This window comes from Staurois parvus, unplaced genomic scaffold (genome assembly GCF_062004578.1).
Source record: "Staurois parvus isolate SC_StPar_1 unplaced genomic scaffold, SC_StPar_1.0 ptg001336l, whole genome shotgun sequence".
Classification (NCBI taxonomy): domain Eukaryota; kingdom Metazoa; phylum Chordata; class Amphibia; order Anura; family Ranidae; genus Staurois; species Staurois parvus.
The window spans coordinates 116,100-140,685 of NW_028319132.1; the positions used below are offsets into that span (position 1 = coordinate 116,100).

At 41.3% G+C, this 24,586-nt stretch overlaps 1 protein-coding gene and 1 non-coding gene across 3 annotated transcripts in view; both read left to right on the forward strand.

The window, feature by feature from the left end:
- The window catches only part of GNAO1 (G protein subunit alpha o1), a 378,391-nt gene that overhangs the window by 47,629 nt on the left and 306,176 nt on the right, over positions 1 to 24,586 (forward strand). The window lies entirely within an intron of this gene.
- On the forward strand, positions 11,169 to 11,275 carry LOC149436803 (U6 spliceosomal RNA). Its single transcript, XR_016308264.1, has one exon. It is a non-coding gene; the product is annotated as a U6 spliceosomal RNA (small nuclear RNA).

Consider the following 24,586-nt stretch of genomic DNA (forward strand, 5'->3'; position numbering starts at 1 on the left):
GTCTGTTTGTAGGCGTTTCATGCTGTCACTTTTTGTTGTAGGAGTGGGGTGATGACTGAAAGTGCTGGTTACATTTCTACACATCAGCAAAGCCGTTTTCTCCATGTAAGTGCATTCAAGTAATGTGGAAATCCTGAGGACAGGGAGTAGAGGATGATATTTAAAAGCTGGAGGCAAGGAATGTTTCCGAACTGTCAGGCAGTTTTTTTTTTTGTTTTTTTTTAAGTAAAATTAAAGGCGGAGTTCACCTTTTAAAACATGTTGCATGGTCCACCTGTATTTATGATGGAGCATGTAACACATTCCAGCTACTGCCCCCTCTCCCCACAATCCCCCCTTCCCTGTGATAGCAGGTGGGGGAATCTTCTCCCCAAACCCACTGTCATAATTTAAAAGCAGCTTGACCATACAGGGCTCCGCCCACAGAGCCGCATCATTTTATTCAGTTTTCTGTGACTGCCTACAAGTACTGTCAGTATTGCGGCTGACGGCTTGTAGTTCTCATTGAACTGCAGGGGCGCTGGTGAGCGCTCTCACAGTCCATAGATTCTTCCTACCATTCAGTATCCCGCTACCCTTACAAGATACGGGCAGACAGTTTACAGAATGTCTGCAGGATCCAGGCGTTGCACCTCCAATCTGCTGAGCGCTGGTACAATGCCTTACATACTGCAGTTTATAAAAATATTAAAATAAATAAATGCACATTTTAAAATAAGATAAAAATAATAAATGCACATTTTTTTTTTTACCTGCAAAAAGATGTGCATTTATTGTATTTATTTTTTTGTAAAAGGTGAACGTATTGTTTAAGACCCCATGTACACGGGACACTTCTGAACGATGGAAACTGACTGCTGGAAAACGTAGGTTAAAAAATGTCTGTTTAGCCACGTTTGCATAACGCATTTATTTGCGTTTAGAAGCGTTTTTTAAAGATAAGCACAGGAGAACCTCCCAAATGCCCAGAATGCACTGAAAAGTGGTAAATTATTAACTATTTCAGACTGTTTCAGAGAAATACAGAGAGTAGAAGCAGAGACAGCAGTAAGTGTTGAGATTAGCTAAGGTGTCAGTTGCTTATTAACGTTTCTTTTGTTTCCAAGGGTGGGAAAGGTGCCTGGTGCAGTGAGTCATTAAGGCCACCTGGCAGGCGGTCTTCATGAGGAATTTGAGGTGTGAATGGTCATTAACATATCTTTTGTTTCCAAGGGTGGGAGAGGTCTGAGGTGTGAATTGGTCATTACAATGTGTGACAAGCTTGGTAGGAACATCCTGTGTTCAGTGTTTTGTCCATTTGAGTACCTTGAAAACGCTTTGCATGCATTTTTTCTGATAAAAAAAGTCCCTGGACAGCATGGGGAACTGGAAGAGTTAAAAAAAATTTCAAATGTAAACGCTTATAAACACGATTTGCCGCGGTTACAAACATTTTGCATGTGAAACGCGGATAAAATCGACTGCTGAACACAAGTTTTCTATGTTTAAAAAAATGACTGTAAACTCAAATGCCTGTAAACGAAGATGTGTACATGGACACATAGGAAAACATTAGGGAGAGTTCAGGGGCTGCTGAAAGAAACGCTGAACAGCTCCTAAACGCGAGTTTCAGCTGCAGTGTACATGAGCCCTTAAACTTGAGAAAAAAATGCCAACAGGTAGGTTTTTTTTTATAGAAGAGCCTCTATCGATCTATCATAAACCTCTCTCCCTGCCCAGCATTTACATCACTGAGCTGCACATGTCAAGGTACATTTACAGCACCAACATGTGCCCTGATGATGTTGCACCCTTACACATGGGCAGGGGTAACGTAATTGTGACCCGGCCAATTAAGCATCCAAAGGTTCAAAATTTGGACGGAAGATGGGGAATGCTGATCTGCTGTGCATAATAGCACATTATGACTAACGGCTGCTGGACCCTCAGCCCCAAAAAATAAATTGGCAGAGGTTTAATGTCACTATTCAAGAAGATGTCTATGAAAGAAAATGTAGAGGCTACCATTTTCGACCTTCTTATGAACATCCAATAAACTAAGGAGTGGTACCATCAGAGGCTCTTACATTGTATTTCCATTTTTGCAGTCAAATTGGGTTTTACAGTATATTTGTTACACGTCCTCATTTATAACGTAAAAATCTAAAATACATTTGCCGTTTACCTAAATGTTCTATTCTGGACCCTCCAGCAAGAAAACAAATGCTAGTTCTGTGTGCGAGGAGGCTGGGCAGCTGTTTTTTGCCTTAAAGAATAAGTAATCCCAACATTTCACATTTCGGATACATACATTCGGATACTGTAACCTGTACTTGTATGAAAAATTATCCTGTTCTTTGTATTCCTTCCTTTTGTGTGAAATACTTGCCAGTCCCCCAGCTTTCCTATTCTAAACTGACCACGCAAGGCATGACAGCACATCCAACCCATCGTGGTCAGCTTTCTGGCTGTCCTAAAATGGCCAAGACTTGTGCTGACACCCCCCCCCCTTCCCTTCACAGCCATTCACTGGGAAGATCAGTGTACTGCTGTTTTCCACCCCACCTCTCCAAACCCCTTATGCAGCTGTGTAATTATTATGTTTTTTTATATTTATACAGAAAATGTTTTAACATTCATTTCTGTTTTAAACTGAAAGAGTTGTTTCACAAGGTGAGGGTTCACATAAACTTCAGTTAGCCCTGTCTGTATTGTATAGGCAGATCTTCAGTATCCATTGTGACTAGATTTCAACACTGCCTGTCCTAACAAAAGGTTAAAGCTTTAGGGGCTGTGCTTCTTACATTGTATATTAATGAGGACAGACTTGGGACAGACTCGCTCTCTTTCAAAAAACCTTGAAGTCAACCATGACACCTTGTCCTGAGAAACATCTAAAAGACCCATTAAAAAATTGGGCGTGCTCTATAAATGGGAACACATAATGAGCATTTAGTAGTGTTGTTTCAAATTCGTCTGTAAAAGTTGAAATATGCTTTAAGGATGCATGCCTGCCATGTAATGGTAGTATCAGGGGTAACCTCCTTAGGGGCACATTACTAATAGATTTGTCTGGGTGTAGTATGTTATATTAACTCCCAAATAATAATCAGTCATTTTTATATATGTAATAACTCCCCAAGTTTTGAAGAAGCTAAATGACATAAAAGTTGAACGTAAGAGCTTGAATTAATATGCCTTATCTGTTAATCTATACGTAAGAGTGTTAACAGGTTTTAATTATTGAAAGTTATTAATTATTTGGAGGATCAATTCTTTAAAACGCCAAATTCCAAGGTATAAATGCACTCATTTGTTTAACCACTTCCTGTCCGGACACTTTTCCCCCCTTCCTGTCCAGGGCAATTTTCAGCTTACAGCTCTATCACACTTTGAATGACAATTGCGCGGTCATGCAGCACTGTACCCATATGAATTTTTTACTATTTTTTTTTCAGACAGATAAAGCTTTATTTTGGTGGTATTTATTCATCCCTGGGATTTTTATTTTTTTTTGCTATGTAAATGAAAAAGTCCAAAAATTTTGAAAAAAAGGTGTTTTTCTTATAAAAGTTTGCAAATAAATAATATTTCATCATAAATCTTGGCCAAAATTTATTCCGCTATCTTTTTAGTAAAATATAAAATAAGCCAAATTAGTTTATAACCAAAAATTATAATTTTTAACCATTTTTGTTTTTACATTTTTATTTTATTCTTTTATATATATATTTTTTTTTTTTACATACTGTCACCCTAGCAGTACAGTGTCACCATGGTGACACTGTACTACTTGTGGGGGGTGATGAAGATTTTATTTTTTTTTACACTGATTGCTTTTACACCCATATAGGATGTAAAAGCAATCATTTCTCTTTCTCTCTGTCTGCATTCTTGCAGCCATTGAGAACTACTGAGTGAGCTGTGATTGGTCACAGCTTGTCACATGGTACAAGGCTGTTGTGAATAGACTTGTACCATGTGACCTATGTGATCATTCACAGATTTCACACGTAGTAAGCAATGATGTCACAAGTGTCCGGAGGACACAGCGGGAACCGGATCGCGGTGCTGCGCGCTCCCTGGGAGAGCGCACAAGCAGGGTGCGGGGAGGCCGTTTATAAATGGCCACCCGACCCTGCAGTGCCACCGTCTGTTTATATACAACGGCCGGATGGGAGGTGGTTAATAATAAACATTTAATTAAAAAATGTAATTTATTTTAGATAACTTACGCCTTTTTTTCTCTTTTGGGAGTTATTAAATATATAAAAATGACTGGGGAGTTATTATTACATATATAAAAATGACTGGAGAGTTATTATTATTTGGGAGTTAATATAACATACTGCATGGGTACTAGAACTGTTCATTTGCCCCAAACGTTTGTTAGATTTGCAGGTTTTCTGACTGGTGGCTGCCATGGGATGAGCACAGCAAGCTATTTACAAAGTTATTACATTAACATGGGCTGTGAACTGTATTTGCTGAGTCAGCTCATTTTATTTGACACACAAACACATTAATGTTCAGTTAGGATGAATGTCTTCACTATACCAGAGTAGCTCATAAAACCAATTTTAGAGAGATCATTAATTAGAGTAGAATTGAGAAATCTGTCTATGCAGATAAATTAGTAATGGAAAAGGAAGTAACAGATTGCATGTATACTATACCCCTTTCTTCAAACACCCTCCCCACAAACAGTACATCTATAGCGCCCACTTTCTTCCTCTCAGTTAAATGTTTTAAAGTAAATTAAAAAATGGTATATGCAGCTAAGACGTTGGGTTTCTCGTGCACTCTATTAGCCAGTTCTAGTAAGTTGCAGAGGGACTGAGATTTAACAATTTCCCAAACCTCTGTAGATAGAGCAATGTGCTGTCAGCATAAAAGACTATGGGCAGAACTAGGTGTGGATTTTCAACTGTAGCTACATCAGCAGCAAGAGTGTTGTCACCATAAGAGGTATGGTGACAACACTCTTATGGTGACAACAGAGTGTTGTCATTTAAAAGGAAGTGCCAATCCAATGGTTGTGTTGGAAGGATCAACAGGTATTTACCAAATGTTCCAGTTAGAAGAGCCCAGTCTTACTTTTATGAGCAACCTACATCATCTGTGTGATTTTTATAATGTGACCGTAGTTCTGCTTTAATTAAAGTATGCTTGAGCTGGCCCTGCAGTCGTTAGAATACTACTTAACGTTGCCGGATTCTTATTGGGTTCTGCCATCTTGATCCCATGACAGGCCATTGAAAGACTCTCCCTCTTTACACTTCTGCTTTACATACTTCAAAGTCCCCTTGGCATTCATTATATTTATATTGTAAGGGGGACAGGCTTAACTGGTAGTGGCAGCAGTAAACCATGAACAAGACAGGGACAGGCAGGAACAGCCCAAGCATTTTTGTTCTGCATTTCTTATCCGGATAGGCAATAAGCAAACTTAGTTTCAATGCAGCACCTTATTAGTGTTCTGACAGTCCTCAGCCTTTTCACCCAGCAGGTGCGCGCTTTCTCGCTCTCTTGAGACTCTCGACTTTCTCTCAAGACTCTCTTGACTCTCTGGCTCGACTCTCTCTCTTCTCTCTCTCTCGTCTCTCTCTCTCTATCTCTCTCCTCTCTCTCTCCTCTTTCTTGTTTGTTCGCTTAGAGAAGATAGATTCCCAGGGGGCACTGTGTATTTTCCTTTCTGAAAATTTGGCAGTAGGTTACATAAGTTTGGGAACTCCTGTTCTAAAGTAAGCATTTTATATTTTGATTATTTTTAATTGTATTTTTAGTTGAGCATTTGTGATTATGGAAAGGCTGTAGGTGGATGCCTGTCAAAAAAAGATGAAGAACAATTACCAGCCTACTTTCCAGCCAGCCTGCAACAAACCGAATTATCCTGTTTAAAAGTTCACATTACAATAGGGGTTAAGTTTGCACACATTTGCAAATATATGCGTAAGCTGCAGATACAATTTCACAGCACCCAAGTGTACTGCAGTCCTAACTCTATTAATTTTGAGAGTCTCCAAAGTTGGAGCACATATATAATAATGGATAGATTGAGGGCAGGTATGTCTGGAGGGAGCCAACCCCTCCTTAATGGTATAGGGATGCCCTGGACACCCAGCAATACCACAGTGGCAGCGAAGGTATCCAGTTCGGCCCCTCACCACTTCACCATCATTAGTACAAACAAATGGTAGATGGATGCCAATCAAAAAAAAAAAGACACCGAAATGGATTCCCCCATCCACATTATCTAGGTCAGTGGTTCTCATGTTGTGGTGACCCCCAACCATAAAATTAGTTTTGTTGCTACTTCATAACTGTAATTTTGCAGTGGGAGGACTAGTGCCCCATCACTGATGTCAGTGGGATGAATAGTGTCCCATCGTTGGTATCAGTGGGAGGAATAGTGCCACATCATTGGTGTCAGTGGGAGGAATAGTGCCCCATCATTGGTGTCAGTGGGAGGAATAGTGTCCCATCATTGGTGTCTGTGGGAGGAATAGTGCCCCATCATTGGTGTCTGTGGGAGGAATAGTGCCCCATCATTGGTGTCTGTGGGAGGAATAGTGTCCCATCATTGGTGTCTGTGGGAGGAATAGTGTCCCATCATTGGTGTCTGTGGGAGGAATAGTGTCCCATCATTGGTGTCTGTGGGAGGAATAGTGTCCCATCATTGGTGTCTGTGGGAGGAATAGTCTCCCATCATTGGTGTCTGTGGGAGGAATAGTGTCCCATCATTGGTGTCAGTGTGGGAGGAATAGTGCCCCATCATTGGGGTCGGGGGGGGGGGGAATAGTGCCCGATCCTTGGTGTCAGTGGGGGGAGGAATAGTGCCCGATCCTTGGTGTCAGTGGGGGGAGGAATAGTGCCCCATCCTTGGTGTCAGTGGGGGGAGGAATAGTGCCCCATCCTTGGTGTCAGTGGGGGGAGGAATAGTGCCCCATCCTTGGTGTCAGTGGGGGGAGGAATAGTGCCTCATTGTTTGTGTATGTGTGGGAGAAATAGTGCCCCATCATTGGTATTAGTGACACCAATGATGCGGCACTATTCCTCCCACTGACACCAATGATACTTACCTTGCTGACCCCTGCTCCAGCCTGGGCTCGCTCCCTCCCTCCCTCTCCCATCTACAGCAGCAACAAAATTTGCACGGTACAAACACTTACCGATCAGCTGTCTTCCTTCTCTGGCCGCTCTCCTCTTCACTCGCTCCGGCAGCTCCCTTACTCAGTCTTCTTTGATCTACGCGCGCTGCCGCTTGCCTCCTCCTCTCCAAGCTCCACCTCCTTGCCGGTGATTGGCCGCCTGTGTGCCTCTCCTGAGCTACAGTTCCAATCACCGGTGAGGAGGCGGAGCTGTTGAGTGATCCCGGAGGTGTGGCCAGGTGACAGGGGCAGCATGTCATCACGCCCACACATTGCCTGAGACGGGTAGAGGAGCGGTGTCTCGGTTCCTAAGACCATTGGAAATATGTGTTTTCCGATGGTCTTAGGCGACCCCTGTGAAATGGTCGTTCGACCCCCAAAGGTATAGGATGACTTAAGATCTGACCGTTTCTTTTCTCCATAGCAGACTCAACCACCGGAGTCCTTCCCTATATGTAGGTGAGAAACCAGTGATGTGTACACTGCACACAATCCTGCCAGCCTGTGACTCACAATATTTTTATGGTAGACGCAGTTTAAAGTGGTTGGAAAGCGTAAATGTTTTTACCAAAATAACAAAACTGTTATACTTACCTGCTTAGCGAAATGGTATTCCACAGAGCGGCCCTGAATCGGCTCTGCTGGGGTCTCCTTTTGGTGCTTTTGGCTCCTCCTCCTTATCGGTGCATCACTATGTTAAGCTGCTTCCTTTGGGGGGCACCTGTGGGCCCGCTCCTGACTTGGGCTGTGTCTGACTATAGACACACACAGCGTGGTTCATCCCCATCCCCTGCTCCCTTCTCACTGGATTTGATTGACAGTAGCAGGAGCCAATGGCTCATGCTGCTCTCATGGATGTCTGTAAGTTGAGGAAAACAGCTCTGCTGCCCTTAGCCTCAGCAATGGATCAATACAGAACTTGGGTAAGTATTTAGGGAGGCAAGGGGGCGATACAAATACTGGGACTTTTTTTTATTTTAATGCAGGGAATGTATTAGGTTAAAAAATGTCCTGCCTCCAGCCACTTTGTATAATAAACAATCTTGGTTACAAAAAAAGCTTTTAAGCAAATATATGGTTGCTATCATATTAGCTGCTTGCTTTTTGGCTATTCCTTCATCTCATATCTAATTGGGCCTGAATGAGGATCCAAAGAAAAGCTTTGCTCTTATTAACCAGTATGAGCTTTTCTTCTTGTACTGGATATGTCCTTCTGATGCAGTGATAAAGGGCTGCTCAGATACAGCAGGTTTCCCAATGACTTTCAATCAACTTAAAGTACACCTGCAATCGGAGACGCAAGGAGACCATCATTGCTGACCTTTCTTTTGAAAATACTAAATGTCTGGCTGACTTGCTGACCTTCCTGCTCCAAGAGACAAATGGTTATGTACAGATTCTCAGCAACATGTGCTTTTAAATTTAATGACTGTTTTCTATAACAATGGGTGTTAGAGAATACTGTTGAGACCTATGGAAGATGTGTCAGTATGAAACTGCAGCAATGTCTTCACTGTTTTTTTTTTTTTTTTATTAATTAAACAGTATAGGTGAGAACCGTACCATTGCAAATCATGACATAAAATGAAAATACAGAAATCTGCATTCAGATTACACACTGTTTTAAATATGAGAATGCTTAGCATTAGTACAGAGGTGTAAAAGAGCCATCAGTCTTCAAGCTTTGTACGCTGCTGGCTTTGCTTACAAATTGTAATTCTTAAAGTGATTGTATTTTTATTTTAAAAAAAGCTGATTCTATGCATGCGGTGGCTCTCTGGGGTTTCTCCTTCCTCATTGGCTGAGACAGCAGCGGGAGCCTAGGATTTCAACCTTAGGCCTATTTCACATGGACTTCAGCTTGTATAAGAGCAGTATGAACAGCAAGCTTTTCCAAAGCATTCGCAGAGCTTTCAGTAGGGGTTGTTGAAGCTATTAAATGCCATTCAGCTCCTGTTTGTAAATTCTGAACACAGATCATAATGGGAATGCTGATTGCCACTTTAAACAAGATGCTAGCAGAATTATGCACTATTTGAAACTTGTTAAAAGCCTGATGAAGCCTGCTAGCAGTACTCCCATTTGGATCTGTGTTCATCCTTTACAACCTAGAGCTAAAGGGTGCTTTAAAGGCTTAGAGAAAGCTGCTTGAAGCTTGTGAAAGCTTGCTGAAACTTTCATAAAAGCTTACTGGTCACACTGCTCCTAGGCTTGTTTCACACGGCCTTCAGCTTGTATAAGAACAGTGTGAACAACAAGCTTTTACAAAGAATTTGCAATGCTTTCATCAAGCTTTTAAAGTACCATTTATCTCCAGTTTTAAATCTTGAATACAGATCCTAATAGGAGTGCTGGTTGCCACTTTAAACAAGCTGCTAGCAGGCTTCCACACTACATGTGGAAAGCCTACTGAAGCCTGCTAGCAGCTTGTTTAAAGTAACAATAGCTCACCCCCATTAAAATCTGTATATATTATTTAAAAACAGGAGCTGAAGGGTGCTCAAAGCTTGCAGAGAGCTTTGCAAAATCTTGCTGAAAGTTTCTTTAACCTTCCTAGCGGTAATCCCGAGTGTGGCTTGGGGTTCATTTTCAGTACCTAAAGTGGTAAACCCGAGCTACACTCGGGATTACACTGTAATTTACCTTGTCCTGTGATTCCCCCGATACCCTCCAGTCGATGCCGGCATCCGTCTTCCGGGTTCCCTACCCTGCAAGCAACACGACGCAGGAGAGCGGAACCGGCGGGAAATTAAAAAAAATAAAAACGTGACATATACTCCTAACAGATTACAATGTATTGTGTGTATTACTGTATCAAACCATTTCACCTCACTTTTGTCCCTAGTGCTTTGTCCTGTGCCCTGCCTGCACTTTTACCGTTCTTTCTGCCTGGAAACTGAGAAACGTCCATGGCGTCCAAAAAGTGTCCCTTTAGGTCAAAAGCGGTTTTAGACCAACTAGAGAACAGCGATAGTAAATCAGAACCACTTGCAGAATTGAGCGATAATAATTAGTGGGGAAATTCGTCATCAGACACTGAAAGTGATGACAGCGATGATTCTGTGATTGAGCTCAGTGATGTGCGAACTTGGTGCTCTATTTCAAATTTTAGTGTTTTTGATTTGACTACATTATTGAATTTTATTATATTATTTTTTATAATTATTTATCATAATATTTGTTATTGTGTTTCAAACTTTATCATACCTGGGATGTTGACTGGACTTGTGTGGACAGATTTAAGTGAGTTATTCCTAAGAATTACAGGCCTACAATATAAAACAACAAATTTCCATGAAAAACAATGTACTGCTTTGACGTACAAAAATATTGACATAATCAGACCACCAGGGAGGTTAAAGGCTTGCTGTTCATACAGCATTTATACCATATGCCTAACACAACAGCCACCTGAACACGGGATACTTTTTTTTATTTATCTTCAGTACATTCCCTGGTGCTGTTTGTTTCTTTTTGTTTGTTTTTTTTTTTTCAAAGTTTTGTGCTTGATGAAGCTTAACTTTTTGCAAGAAAAATTAAGATTTGCATACTTCACTTATATTTTGGATCTGCTGATCAGGAGGGATTTGCTAAAGGCTTTTGCTTATGCATTTCATCATATGCTTAAAGTAGAACTATAGGCAAAACATTTTTTTTTTTTTTTTTTTTTTTTTCCATTTTGGGTCGAGTATGGGAGGGTTATAACCCGTCCGTTAACTTTTTGCCATCTGAGTCCCGTTGAGACTTACCCTTTACTTCCTGTCCCATAGCCAAAACAGGAAGTGAGAAAGGGAATTCCTTGGGGACCACCAGGTCAACAAAACTACTGTCTTTATTACTTTTCTGGGGACAACCACAAAATTGGAATTTTCTTTTACTTTCACTTATGATGTGAACGGTAAAGAGGATGAATTGGGAGGGTGAATCTCCCTAATGGGGACACAGACAGCAATAAAAATGTTATAAATGTTCTAATGCAAGGCTTTACAAATTTGCTTTGAATCTAGGAGGCAGCTAAAAAAAAAAAAGTTAGGAGCCGTGCTGGCTTCGGCAGCAGATATACTAAAATTGGAACGATACAGAGAAGATTAGCATGGCCCCTGCGTAAGGATGACATGCAAATTTGTGAAGCTGTCACAGAGGAGATTGGTACTGATGATCAGTGACCTGCAGTGCTACCCATCAGTGCCGCCCAGTCAGTACTACCAGTCAGTGCCGCCTATCAGTGACCATCATTGCTGCATATCAATGCATTATTAGTGCCTCCTCATCAATGCCCACCAGTGCCACCTCATCGGTGCCACCTTATCAGTGCTGCCTATCCGTGCCCATCAGTGCTGCCTATCAGTGCAGCCTCATCAACGCACATCAGTGAAGGAGAAAAATTACCTGTTTGCAAAAGTTTATAATAGAAACAAACTTTTTTTTTTTCCTCAAATTTTTTGCTTTTTTTTTGTTTATAGTCCAAAAAATAAAACACTCAGTGGCTATTCAATACCACCAAAAGAAATCTCTATGTGTGTGAAAAAAATGATAGTTTCATAGGGGTACAATGTTGCGTGACCGCGCAATTGCCAGTCATTCAAAGTGCGACAGCGATGAAAGATGAAAATTGGCCTGGGCACAAAGGGGGTATATGTGCCCAGTAGGCAAGTGGTTAATTTTGCTGTCTTCCTCTCTCTTTGCACTCAATATTTTTATTTATTTATCGTGTATATGGTTCACTGGACTGTACTGTTCTTTCTTATATAGATGGTAGAACCATTATGCCCTTTTTTTTTTTTTCCTTTCTTTGTGATTTCTCTCATTATAATCTTGAATGGATATGGAGCTATCAGAATCTATAAATGCCTTGTTAGTCTAACCATGTCTTAATGACCTGTGCTTTATCATAACCTTGTGATGTCTCATCTTACATTACTCTGGCCAATATGCATCTCTGTACACTTCCCGGCCATAGCCATGTACCTTTTGTGATTTATGCTCTGTATTGCTTGAAAACCAAATAAAATGGTTTCAACATAAAAAAAGCTAGGAGCCAGTTTTTCTTTGTAGCCTAGCGTGGATTGTCAGTGCCCAAGGCAAGGCAACTTTTGGGCATCAAGCTTTATGCAAAGTGATTTTCCACGTGACATTCACGGCAAAACCGCACCAAATTTTAGGTGCCATTGAAAATAGTGGCACTTGAACCTACATTTTGTGATCACAGCAATTCTGCCACAATCCCAAAATGCCCAGGTATGAATGGAGCCACCATGGTTCACACAAATACGATTCTGGATGCGGTTTTACACTCACAAACTTGCATGATAGGCTAGATATTATGTGTTTCTATTGAATTGGTTCACACAGATTGAGTGCCATTACGAAAAGGGTCCTGTGCAAGTTTGTGGTGCATTCCAGACTCTCAAGTGTTCACGTAGGATTGCTATTGACAGCAGTTTTTGTCTTGAAGTCAGTGGGAGGCAATTTTGCCTTAAAGTCGATGGGAGGCCGTGTGTGAACCCAGGCGCCAGGACGCAATTTCTAGTCATCATGGCGACCCGGTGCTTGGGATTTGTCAAGCCCTGTTCTAATCCATCTCCACTCTATCCAAAACTAAAAAAAAAAAGGTTTTGCTTTTAGCTATACTTTTAACCTGAATAGGCCAAGTATACTTTAAAAAAAGTTGCCAGTAGTTTAAACCTTTCAAATCTGTAGTGACACTTAAACTAATGACATTTAAATACTACAGCTAAGCTGCAGAATTGATTATCTGCTTTACAAAGTGATTTAATATGTTGTGTGGGAAGTCGCATAAGCATCATTCAAGGGAATGTTAGAGGAGCATAACCATTTATGATTGTTTAATTAAAGGCATGCCTGTACCTGGATATTTCACAAGGGTGTCACAAACACAGAATTTTCAGTTTGTGAAACTAGAAGCTCTAGGGCCCCAAGTGCAAATTGTGGACATCAAACTGTTTGGACTTTGGATGACTTGAATTCATCTTACCAGAACCTCCAAATACAAAAATAGAAAAAAGTGAAATAGTACAGAACCTAGAATGGACTGGTACAGAATGTGATGAGAATATCTCCTTGTTAATATAGGAATATAGTAGTGGCTTGCCATAGGCCAGAGAACATGTATACCTCTATAGGTATGCACTAAAGAACCAAGGCCAACCATACCCTGTCTCTCATTTATGCTGTTGGTACTTATGTGGCAGCTCATGACTAATGCCCCTTGCCACTTATTCTGCATTCTTATGACAGCATTGTCTAGTGACAATGTTATGGTTCTCTTGTCAGATTTTCAGTGCCTGCCAAGTAGGCCTTGCTGGTGGCACAGTTGCAGAGTGACACTAAATCAGCAGCCCTGCGATTTTCAGAATTGTATCCATCCTCTAATACAGACTTCCTTAACCTTTTCAACACAGAGTAACCCTTGAAATAACTTTCTGGTCTCAGGGAACCCCTGCTAATAATTACTTTTAGCTACAACGCCTGATACACTAGTGTGATGGTCAGCGGGAAGAATACTCCTTACACTTATGGCAGCTGAGGAGAATTACCGCCTTGCAGATAGCTAAAAGGATCAATGGTGTCATTGGGAACTTGTCTGAGAGGCAGAAATTGCCCATTGCTCAAGGAATCCCTAACAACCTCTGGAGGAACCCTAGGGTTCGATTGGAACCCTGGTTGAGAAACCCTGCTCTAATATATCTTTGTCAGCCGGTCTGTGGTTTTGCAGTGTGTGCGAAGAACGTCTAAGATGAGGCTAACTGTAAGATGACCATCACCCAACATGGCTTTTGGGACTGGGTAGGGCATTCTCTGAAGGCCCTGGATTTTAAATTTGAGACCCCTAAACAGATCCATATGCCCCACTTTGGCGTCTCTCCATGACTTTCACCTTCTCAAAATTATTTTAAAGAAATACAGTGGGGCAAAAAAGTGTTTAGTCAGCCACCAATTGTGCAAGTTCTCCCACTTAAAAAGATGAGAGAGGCCTGTAATTGGCATCATAGGTAGACCTCAACTATGAGAGACAAAATGAGAAAAAAAAATCCAGACAATCACATTGGCTGATTTGGAAAGAATTTATTTGCAAATTATGGTGGAAAATAAGTATTTGGTCAATATCAAAAGTTCATCTCAATACTTTGTTATATATCCTTTGTTGGCAATAACAGAGGTAAAACGTTTCCTGTAAGTCTTCACAAGGTTGGCACACACTGTTGCTGGTATATTGGCCCATTCGTCCATGCAGATCTCCTCTAGAGCAGTGATGTTTTGGGGCTGTCGCTGGGCAACACGGACTTTCAACTCCCTCCAAAGGTTTTCTATGGGGTTAAGATCTGCAGACTAGCTAGGCCACTCCAGGACCTTGAAATGCTTCTTACGAAGCCACTCCTTCATTGCCCGGGCGGTATGTTTGGGATCATTGTCATGTTGGAAGACCCAGACACGTTTCATCTTCAATGCCCTTGCTGATGGAAGGAGGTTTGCACTCAAAATCTCACGATACATGGCCCCATTCATTCTGTCCTGTACATGGATCAGTCGTCCTGGTCCCTTTGCGGAGAAACAGCCCCAAAGCATGATGTTGTCACCCCCATGCTTCACAGTAGGTATGGTGTTCTTTGGATGCAACTCAGCATTCTCTCTCCTCCAAACACGACGAGTTGTGTTTCTGCCAAACAGTTCTATTTTGGTTTCATCTGACCATATGACATTCTCCCAATCCTCTTCTGGATCATCCAAATGCTCTCTAGCAAACTTCAGATGGGCCCGGACATGTACTGGCTTAAGCAGGGAGACACGTCTGGCACTGCAGGATCTGAGTCCCTGGCGGCGTAGTGTGTTACTGAGGTAGCCTTTGTTACGTTGGTCCCAGCTCTCTGCAGGTCATTCACTAGGTCCCCCCATGTGGTCCTGGGATTTTTGCTCACCATTCTTCTGATCATTTTGACCCCACGGGGTGAGATCTTGCGTGGAGCCCCAGATCTAGGGAGATAATCAGTGGTCTTGTATGTCTTCCATTTTCTAATTATTGCTCCCACAGTTGATTTGTTCACACCAAGCTGCTTGCCTATTGCAGATTCAGTCTTTCCAGCCTGGTGCAGGTCTACAATTTTGTTTCTGGTGTCCTTCGACAGCTCTTTGGTCTTCACCATAGTGGAGTTTGGAGTGTGACTGTTTGAGGTTGTGGACAGGTGTCTTTTATACTGATACAAGTTCAAACAGGTGCCATTGATACAGGTCATGAGTACAGGACAGAGGAGCCTCTTAAAGAAGAAGGTACAGGTCTGTGAGAGCCAGAAATCTTGCTTGTTTGTAGGTGACCAAATACTTATTTTCCACCATAATGCGCAAACAAATTATTTCCAAATCAGCCAATGTGCTTGTCTGGATTTATTTTCTCATTTTGTCTCTCATAGTTGAGGTCTACCTATGATGCCAATTACAGGCCTCTCTCATCTTTTTAAGTGGGAGAACTTGCACAATTGGTGGCTGACTAAATACTTTTTTTGCCCCACTGTATGTAACAAGTTTGTGAATGCTGAAGAGACTTTTTTTTGTTTTTAAAGGCTTGTCCTCTACAGATCTCCTTGGTGTTTAGACACAATAAATTTCTCTGTGCCGTCCCTCTAATCCTTACTGCAGAATGTCTCACTTTTCAGACACCTTGGTTTAATTAAAATGTATCATGTATTAGAAGGAGAGATGAAGGGTGCAGACAGCATAGCCATTCAAATGACCAGATATGTACTGTGTTTTCTGACATTCTGATTTCTTTTCTTTTTTGCCTTTTTATTGGAAGTACAATGTTAATGGAATCCTAAGTAGTGTGTTTTCTCTGGTAATAAAGTGAAGTGATCATGCCTAAAGCTGGCCATACATTAGTTTCGTTGAACATTTTCATTTTTGTAAGAACATTCATTCTTTTTCAGATTGGCAGACCGGGGGTGGGGTTAGGTGGGGAAATTGGTGGAGAGCAAGTTTTGTTACAGGCTAGTAGGTCTGGACTCGAAATTTTAACCCCTGGCATAGATGAAACGATTCTTTCCTGCAACCACGGGTTCCAGGAAAGAAAATCGCTTCATTCCCCCACAATGATTTATTGCTAGCGGCTCTAGCTGCCGGCAATAATCTCATGGTAAAAATCCAACATGGTGGTTGTACCCAAGTTGATTGGATTGACTTGGGTACAGTCAGCTTACTCATACATGGATTGAATCACTGCTGGTTCAGCAAGGACCGGCCAAGATTCGATCCATGTATGAGCAGGCTGATCGATTTCAAACTATCTATGGCCAGCTTACGCAACCATAAACTTTAATATTACATTTTTGGTTTTGGGTTCAGACGCAATTTACAGAGGGAACTTAAAAGCAGACACTGGTAACCTTTCCTTCTAAAATGCAGAAATTCAAAGATCTAAATGTAATTAAAATGTGATTTATTGGGGCATATCACCTAGTTTAATTGTAATAGTTGTCAGGTATTCTCTATTTGGACAAGGTGGATATTATGATGCCAATCCATGCCACCCTCATCCCCATGCTACTATCTGGATAAGGTGGATATTGTGATGCCAATCCACTCCACTCCACCCTCATCCCCATGCTACTATCTGGACAAGGTGGATATTGTGATGCCAATCCACGCCACCCTCATCCCCATGCTACTATCTGGACAAGGTGGATATTGTGATGTCCATCCACGCCACCCTCATCCCCATGCTACTATCTGGACAAGGTGGATATTGTGATGTCAATCCACGCTACCCTCATCCACATGCTACTATCTGGGCAAGGTGGATATTGTGCTGTCCATCCACGCCACCCTCATCCCCATGCTACTATCTGGACAAGGTGGATATTGTGATGCCAATCCACGCCACCCTCATCCCCATGCTACTATCTGGACAAGGTGGATATTGTGATGTCCATCCACGCCACCCTCATCCCCATGCTACTATCTGGACAAGGTGGATATTGTGATGTCAATCCACGCTACCCTCATCCACATGCTACTATCTGGACAAGGTGGATATTGTGCTGTCCATCCACGCCACCCTCATCCCCATGCTACTATCTGGACAAGGTGGATATTGTGCTGTCCATCCACGCCACCCTCATCCCCATGCTACTATCTGGACAGGGTGGATATTGTGATGTCAATCCACGCCACCCTCATCCCCATGCTACTATCTGGACAGGGTGGATATTGTGATGTCAATCCACGCCACCCTCATCCCCATGCTACTATCTGGACAGGGTGGATATTGTGATGTCAATCCACGCCACCCTCATCCCCATGCTACTATCTGGACAAGGTGGATATTGTGATGTCAATCCACGCCACCCTCATCCCCATGCTACTATCTGGACAAGGTGGATATTGTGATGTCAATCCACGCCACCCTCATCCCCATGCTACTCTCTGGACAAGGTGGATATTGTGATGTCAATCCACGCTACCCTCATCCACATGCTACTATCTGGACAGGGTGGATATTGTTATGTCAATCCACGCCACCCTCATCCCCATGCTACTATCTGGACAAGGTGGATATTGTGATGTCAATCCACGCCACCCTCATCCCCATGCTACTATCTGGACAAGGTGGATATTGTGATGTCAATCCACGCCACCCTCATCCCCATGCTACTGTCTCTCCACCTTGTCCAATTTAGAAAACCACTTGTATTCATTAAAAAAACCTACAAGGCTGTCTGTGAATGGTGGCCTTGCTGAGCAGGAATCCCCTGTGTCTACTGTGCAGAAGGGCAGCCGCTCAGCACAAGACCCGGACGATCACAGCAATCACTGTAGTAGCACCGACTACCAGGATGATTTTCTGCTCCACAGTGATCCCACAAGTGTGGAATATTGATTATTTCATGCTGGACCAATCCGACTATGCTATAGAGACCATACTTGAAGCTTAGCCTTAATGTATTTAAACCCCTCCTCCCCTTTTAAATAGTTACATAGTTAGTCTGGCTGAAAAAAGACATAAGTCCATCCAGTTCAACCATAGAAAAAAAAAAAGTTTTAATCCTATACCCTTTCTTTTCTTGTCACTGTGCAAATTACGTTCCCACAGTCTCTCCTGATATGTTTTACCTCTTGGACCTTTCAACATTTTTGTTGTCCATTTCTGGATGTTACCAACAGGAAATTTTCTCTGAGAAATGATGAAATCGGTGGAGTACATGTAGACAGAAAGTGGCTGCTAAGAGGCTACAGGAGATCAGTAACACTGAAATGCAACAAAGAATGAAAACAATTTGAAAACCTATATACAGCAGTATGATTATCATTAATCTAGGGTTAACATTCTGCATTAAAGTGATTGTAAAGGCACATGCTTTATTATTATTATTATTATTATTTTTTTTTTTCATATGTTCATTTATTTTTCATGTTTTACTAAACTGCTCTGTGCAGAGCAGCCCCAATCCTTTCCCCTCCCCCCTGCCAAGTACCTCCATAGCAAACTGCTTGCTGTGGGGGCACTCTGTGTGTGTTTGCTCTCGAGCCGGCTCTTTGTGTCCATTGACACACAGAGCATGGCTCAGCCATTCTCCCTGCTCCTAGTCACTTACTGTGATCGAGAAGGGAGAGACCCAAGAGAACCTCTGCTCATATGCACTGGATCAGGATCAGGCTCAGGTAAGTATAAGGGGGGGCTGGGGGAGGGGGTATATACAGTTGTGTTCAAAATAATAGCAGTCAGACATCACTAACCTGATCAATCACTGTTTTTGGTAGAAATGATATTTCTACATGGCAAATAATTTACTAGCAGGTGAAGTAGAGTAATAGAAATCCAACAGACCCAATAGTCATGACATGCATGCTGCTGATTCTGTGTAATTGAATCACTAATTGAAAGGGGCATGTTCAAAATAATAGCAGTGTGGAGTTCTATTAGTGAGGTCATTCATTCTTTGAAAAACAGGGGGCAATTATTGCCCTTATTTAAGGAAGGAAGGCAGCAAATGTTGTACATGCTGGTTACAGTGCATTTCTCTCTGAAATTCTGAGGAAAATGGGTCGTTCCAGACATTGTTCAGAAGAACAGCGTACCTTGATTAAAAAGTTGATTGGAGAGGGGAAAACATATAAAGAAGTGCAGGAAATGATAGGCTGCTCAGCTAAAATGATCGCAAATGCTTTAAAAGGTCAGCCAAAACCTGAAAGACGTGGAAGAAAGTGAAAAACTACCATTCGAATGGGTAGAAGAATAGCCACAATGGCAAGGACTCAGCCAACAATCCGTTCCAGGAAGATCAAAGAAGGTGTAAAGTTCCCTGTGAGTACTGTTACAATTAAAAGACGCCTATGTGAAGCCAAGCTATCTGCAAGAAGCCCCCGCAAAGTCCCACTGTTGAAAAAAAGACATGTGCTGAAGAGGTTACAATTTGCCAAAGAGCACATTGACTGGCCTAAAGAGAAATGGCGCAAAAGTTTGTGGACTGATGAAAGTAAGATTGTTCTTTTTGGGTCTAGTGGCCGGAGACAGTTTGTCAGACGACCCCCAAACACTGAATTCAAGCCACAGTACACTGTGAAGACAGTGAAGCATGGTGGTGCTTCACTGATATGGGGGATGTTTCTCATACTACGGTGTTGGGCCTATTTATCGCATACCAGGGATCATGGATCAGTTTGAATCCATCAGAATACTTGAAGAGGTCATGCTGCCTTATGCTGAAGAGGAAATGCCCTTGAAATGGGTGTTCCAACAAGACAACGACCCCAAACACACCAGTAAACGTGCAACATCTTGGTTCCAGACCAACAAGATTGACGTTATGGAGTGGCCAGCCCAATCCTCGGATCTTAATCCAATAGAAAACTTGTGGGGTGACATCAAAAATGCAGTTTCTGAGGCAAAGCCAAGAAATAGAGAAGAACTGTGGAATGTCGTCCAATCATCCTGGGCTGGAATACCTGTTCACAGGTGCCAGAAGTTGGTTGACTCCATGCAACACAGATGTACAGCAGTTCTCAGAAACAGTGCTTATACAACGAAATATTCATTAAGTGATTCAAAGGAAAGCAAAATCTTCAAACATTTTCCAGTTTATATAGTGAATGTTTGAGTTTGTAAAGAAGAATACAAACACTGTTATGTTTTTGAACAGTCTAATATTCACTTTTCTTCAATTTTTTAGAGGAACAACACAAATTTGATCTATTTTTCTTCATGTTTTGATTTGGAATAGAATGTGTAGTGTTCCCAATGCATTTGTTTGTATGGAAATAAAACCTATTAGAAGGATTTTGAGCTTTATTTGCTTTTTTCAATACATTATTATTTTGAACACAACTGTACATGCAGAAGGTTTTTCACCTTAATACATAGAATGCATTAAAGTAAAAAGCGTCTGCCTTTACAACCACTATAAAAGCTTTCCTTTCTTTTGCTGGTATAGTTTTCACATCTTAGAAGAATAGAATACTGCTATGGCATTAAAAGGGAAGTATGGCCAAAGCTTTTTTTTTTTTTTTTTTTTTTTTAGCTATACTTTTCTTCTGGGTCACATGAGTGCACTTTACTTGTGCTCTTCTGTGCCCCCGAATCAACTGACCAAAGCCTGCTGTTGGCTGCATGGAGGGAAGTATGTGTGTTTTTTCTTTTTTCTTTTTCCCATTGCCACACCTCACCTTTAATTCCAAATGTGCCTTCAAATCATCATAAAACAATTGTTTGTTTGATTTTAGCTGTTCCCACATCTCTCAGATTTACAATACCACCAATACTCTGAAAACGGTTATGTCAAGATGTGTGGTGTGGCTGACAGCCAGAGTCAGCCGGGTCATACTTTCTGATAATGAGGTTCTAAAAACTGGTACAAGTGTCTTGTTGCCATACAATGCCTTTTGTCACTTTTCTAGATGAGATTAGGGAATGGGAAAGAGGATCTGATTGGTTGCTTTCAACAACAGACTCTTATCTTCCTCCAGCTCTTATAAAGTTGATCTGTTGTGTTTTGAAAAAAAAGACATTTAGTGTGAATGTATTGTGTATAGCAACTAAATTTTCAGCTTTTTCTTTTTTTTGTTGCAAGTTAGAAATTGAAAGGAAAGGTGTGATTCCTGTAAGTAGGATGGGCACTCTATTACCCAGAACTTTTTATCATTTAACTTGAGTTGGATTTATACACAAATAGGAAGATACGAGTCCCATCATTAGCCAATTCGTAAAGTGATTGGTAAGGCTTTTTTTTTTTTTTTTTGTAATAACATGATATATGTACCTGCTCTGTGCAAAGGTTTTGCACTAAGCAGCCCCAATTCTCTTCTTTTTGGGTCATCTGCTGGTGCTGTGGGCTCTTCCCCTTCTCTGCGTGCCACCATAGGAAGCACTTCTTATGGTGGCACACGTGCTGTCTCGATCCCGAGCTGCACTGTGTGTATCTATTGACACAGACAGTGAGGCTTGGCCCTGCCCCCAATCCCTCGTCAATTGATTTGATTGACCGAAGCAGGAGCCAATGACTTGCTGCTGTCACGGAGTCCAGTGAAGAGAGAGAGAGAGAGCATCACAGCTCAGGTACAGCACTGTGTCAAGATCGGACTCCGGTAAATATTTTGGGGGGAGCTGCACCTAAATTTTTTTTTTTTTTTTTTTTTTTTTTAATTTTAAACTTCTATTTGATTTTCCACTACAAAAAGAACAACACATCTTCGAAAGTGTTTCACATATACATATTTCCATTTACCCCAATATTACCCCCACCCACCCTTCCAAAGTTTTTTAGCTTAATGCAAAGAGTGCCTTAAGGGAAAAACCTGAAGTCTTTACAACATTTTAAGCACATTATCCCATGGCATCCATTCAGAATTCACTATGCCATAGTCAGGCCTTTGCCAATGCACTTGATTGGTTGCTCTGGATTACTGCACTAGAGTATATAAAGTAAAATAATAATTTGTACATTTCTGCAATATATTTACATTTCCCCATGTTTTAAACCTTTAAACCCACTGCAAGTTCAGAACTATAGCTATTGATGTGCCTACTGTCCTCGTCAACAATTTAACACAGATCTGAATTTATGTGGTGTCAGCCCTGCCTATTTTATTTCTGATGGATTACATCAGAGAGCACAGGAAATTATTGGCTCACAAAATCAGTTTTACAAAATCAACAAGTTTTTTTTTGCACTTATGAAACTGTTATAACAAAACCATTATCAGTTATAACAAAAAAAGGTGGTATATTTAGTAGAACAAAAGGCAGAAAGTAAGAGGTTACCTGCTAAAGTTTCCATACACTTTTAGAATCAATCTTAAGGCAGTGTTGAATTTGTGGTGAGAAGCAGCCTTTACAGTGACCCTTTAGGCCCCATGTACACGGGACACTTCTGAACGATGGAAACTGACTGCTGGAAAACGTAGGTTAAAAAATGTCTGTTTAGCCGCGTTTGCATACCGCGTTTATGCGCGTTTTTAAAGATAAGCACAGGAGAACCTCCCAAATGCCAGAATGCACTGAAAATGGTAAATTATTAACTATTTCAGACTCTTTCAGAGAAATACAGAGAGTAGAAGCAGAGAGAGCAGTAAGTGTTGAGATTAGCTTAGCTGTGAGTTGCTGATTAACATTTCTTTTGTTTCCTAGGATGGGAAAGGTGTCTGGTGGAGGGAGTCATCAAAACCACTTGGCAGGGGGTGTTTATGAGGAATTTGAGGTGTGAATGGTCATTAAGATATCTTTTGTTTCCAAGGGTGGGAGAGGTCTGAGGTGTGAATTGGTCATTACAATGTCAAGCTTGGTAGGAACATCCTGTGTTCAGTGTTTTGTCCATCTGAGTACCTTGAAAACGCTTTGCATGCATTTTTCATGATGAAAAAAGGCTCTGGACAGCATCGGGAACTGGAAGGGTTAAAACATTTTTGCAAACCCTTTTAAAACGCGATTTGCTGTGTTTACAAGCTTTTTGCGGTTGAAACGCTGATAAAATCGACAGCTGAACGCAAGATTGGTGTGTTCAAAAAAACGACTGTAAACTCAAATGACTGTAAATGAAGATGTGTACATGGACACATAGGAAAACATTGGGGAGAGTTCAGGGGCTGCTGAAAAAAAAACGCTGAACAGCTCCTAAATGTGAGTTTATCAGCTGCAGTGTACATGAGCTCTAAAGACAATGAAATACCTATGTTTAAAGGATTCCAGAAGGATGTGCTGCTTCTTTGTGACTATTGTAAAATGGTTCCTAGATGATACGATGTTGCTTCCTGCCCTTGGTACAGAATAACTGACTTTGAGACACTAGGCGTGAATGTCATTGCAATGTGTGACAAGCTTGCAAGACGTCATTGCAATGTGTGACAAGCTTGGTAGGAACATCCTGTGTTCAGTGTTTTGTCTAATTAAGTACCTTGAAAACACTTTGCTACATTTTTCACGATGAAAAAAGGCTCTGGACAGCATCGGGAACTGGAAGAGTTAAAAAAAAAAAAAGTTTCAAACGCTTATAAACGCGATTTGCCACGTTTACAAGCGTTTTTGCATTTGAAACTCTAATAAAATCGACTGCTGAACACACGTTTTCTGCATTTAAATAAATGACTGATGTGTACATGGACACATAGGAAAACATTAGGGCGAGTTCAGGGGCTGCTGATAAAACTGCTGAACAGCTCCTAAATGTGAGTTTATTAGCTGCAGTGTACATGAGCCCTTAAAGTGACCCTAAATGAAGCTTACCCTTAAATGGATTAGATATTTGTGACACCCTTTGCACACCCGGGTATAGATACTCTATAACTTGTGGTGTTCATACTGGGCCATTGCTGAATTACAGCTATGATTATCCTCATACTACAAAGTGTTCATTAAATATGTAGATCATATACAGTTTTATCAGCCTTCCTGCATAATCCTAGGTCACATCAAAGTGCTAGGCTTTTATAAAGGTTTGGCTTTGTTTATCTCTGGATCTCCTTGGTGATTTGCAGTATCCTTATAATTAATGGTAATCATTAAACCTTTAGCTAATTTACATTAGGAATAACATTTAATCTAATTTCATATAGAATTCCGTAGATAATAAGCACATACATCTGTGTATAGAGAGTGCCTGTAGGCAGAGAGCATGCTGGGTCAACGAGCTGCTAATTTTAGCCAGAAAATATTACATCTCTGCTAACAAAAAAAAAACAGTTATGTGCTCAAGCAACTTTATTTTAACACTATACTCTACTTCAGTTTGATTTGGCTATAGCAGCCGTTGTCACCTATCTTACCCAGCAGGAACCCTTAAAATAATTTTGGGGTCTTGGAGAGCCATTGCTATGGTCAGTTCATTGGCAGTCTGCAGAGAGAAATGCCAGTGGTGGCTCGCTTTTCAAAATGTGATTGACAGGCAGCTGGGAGGTGATATGTCCCCTCCTCATCGCCTGTTTTTATCATGAAAAGGCCGCACCTCAACCGCATGCAT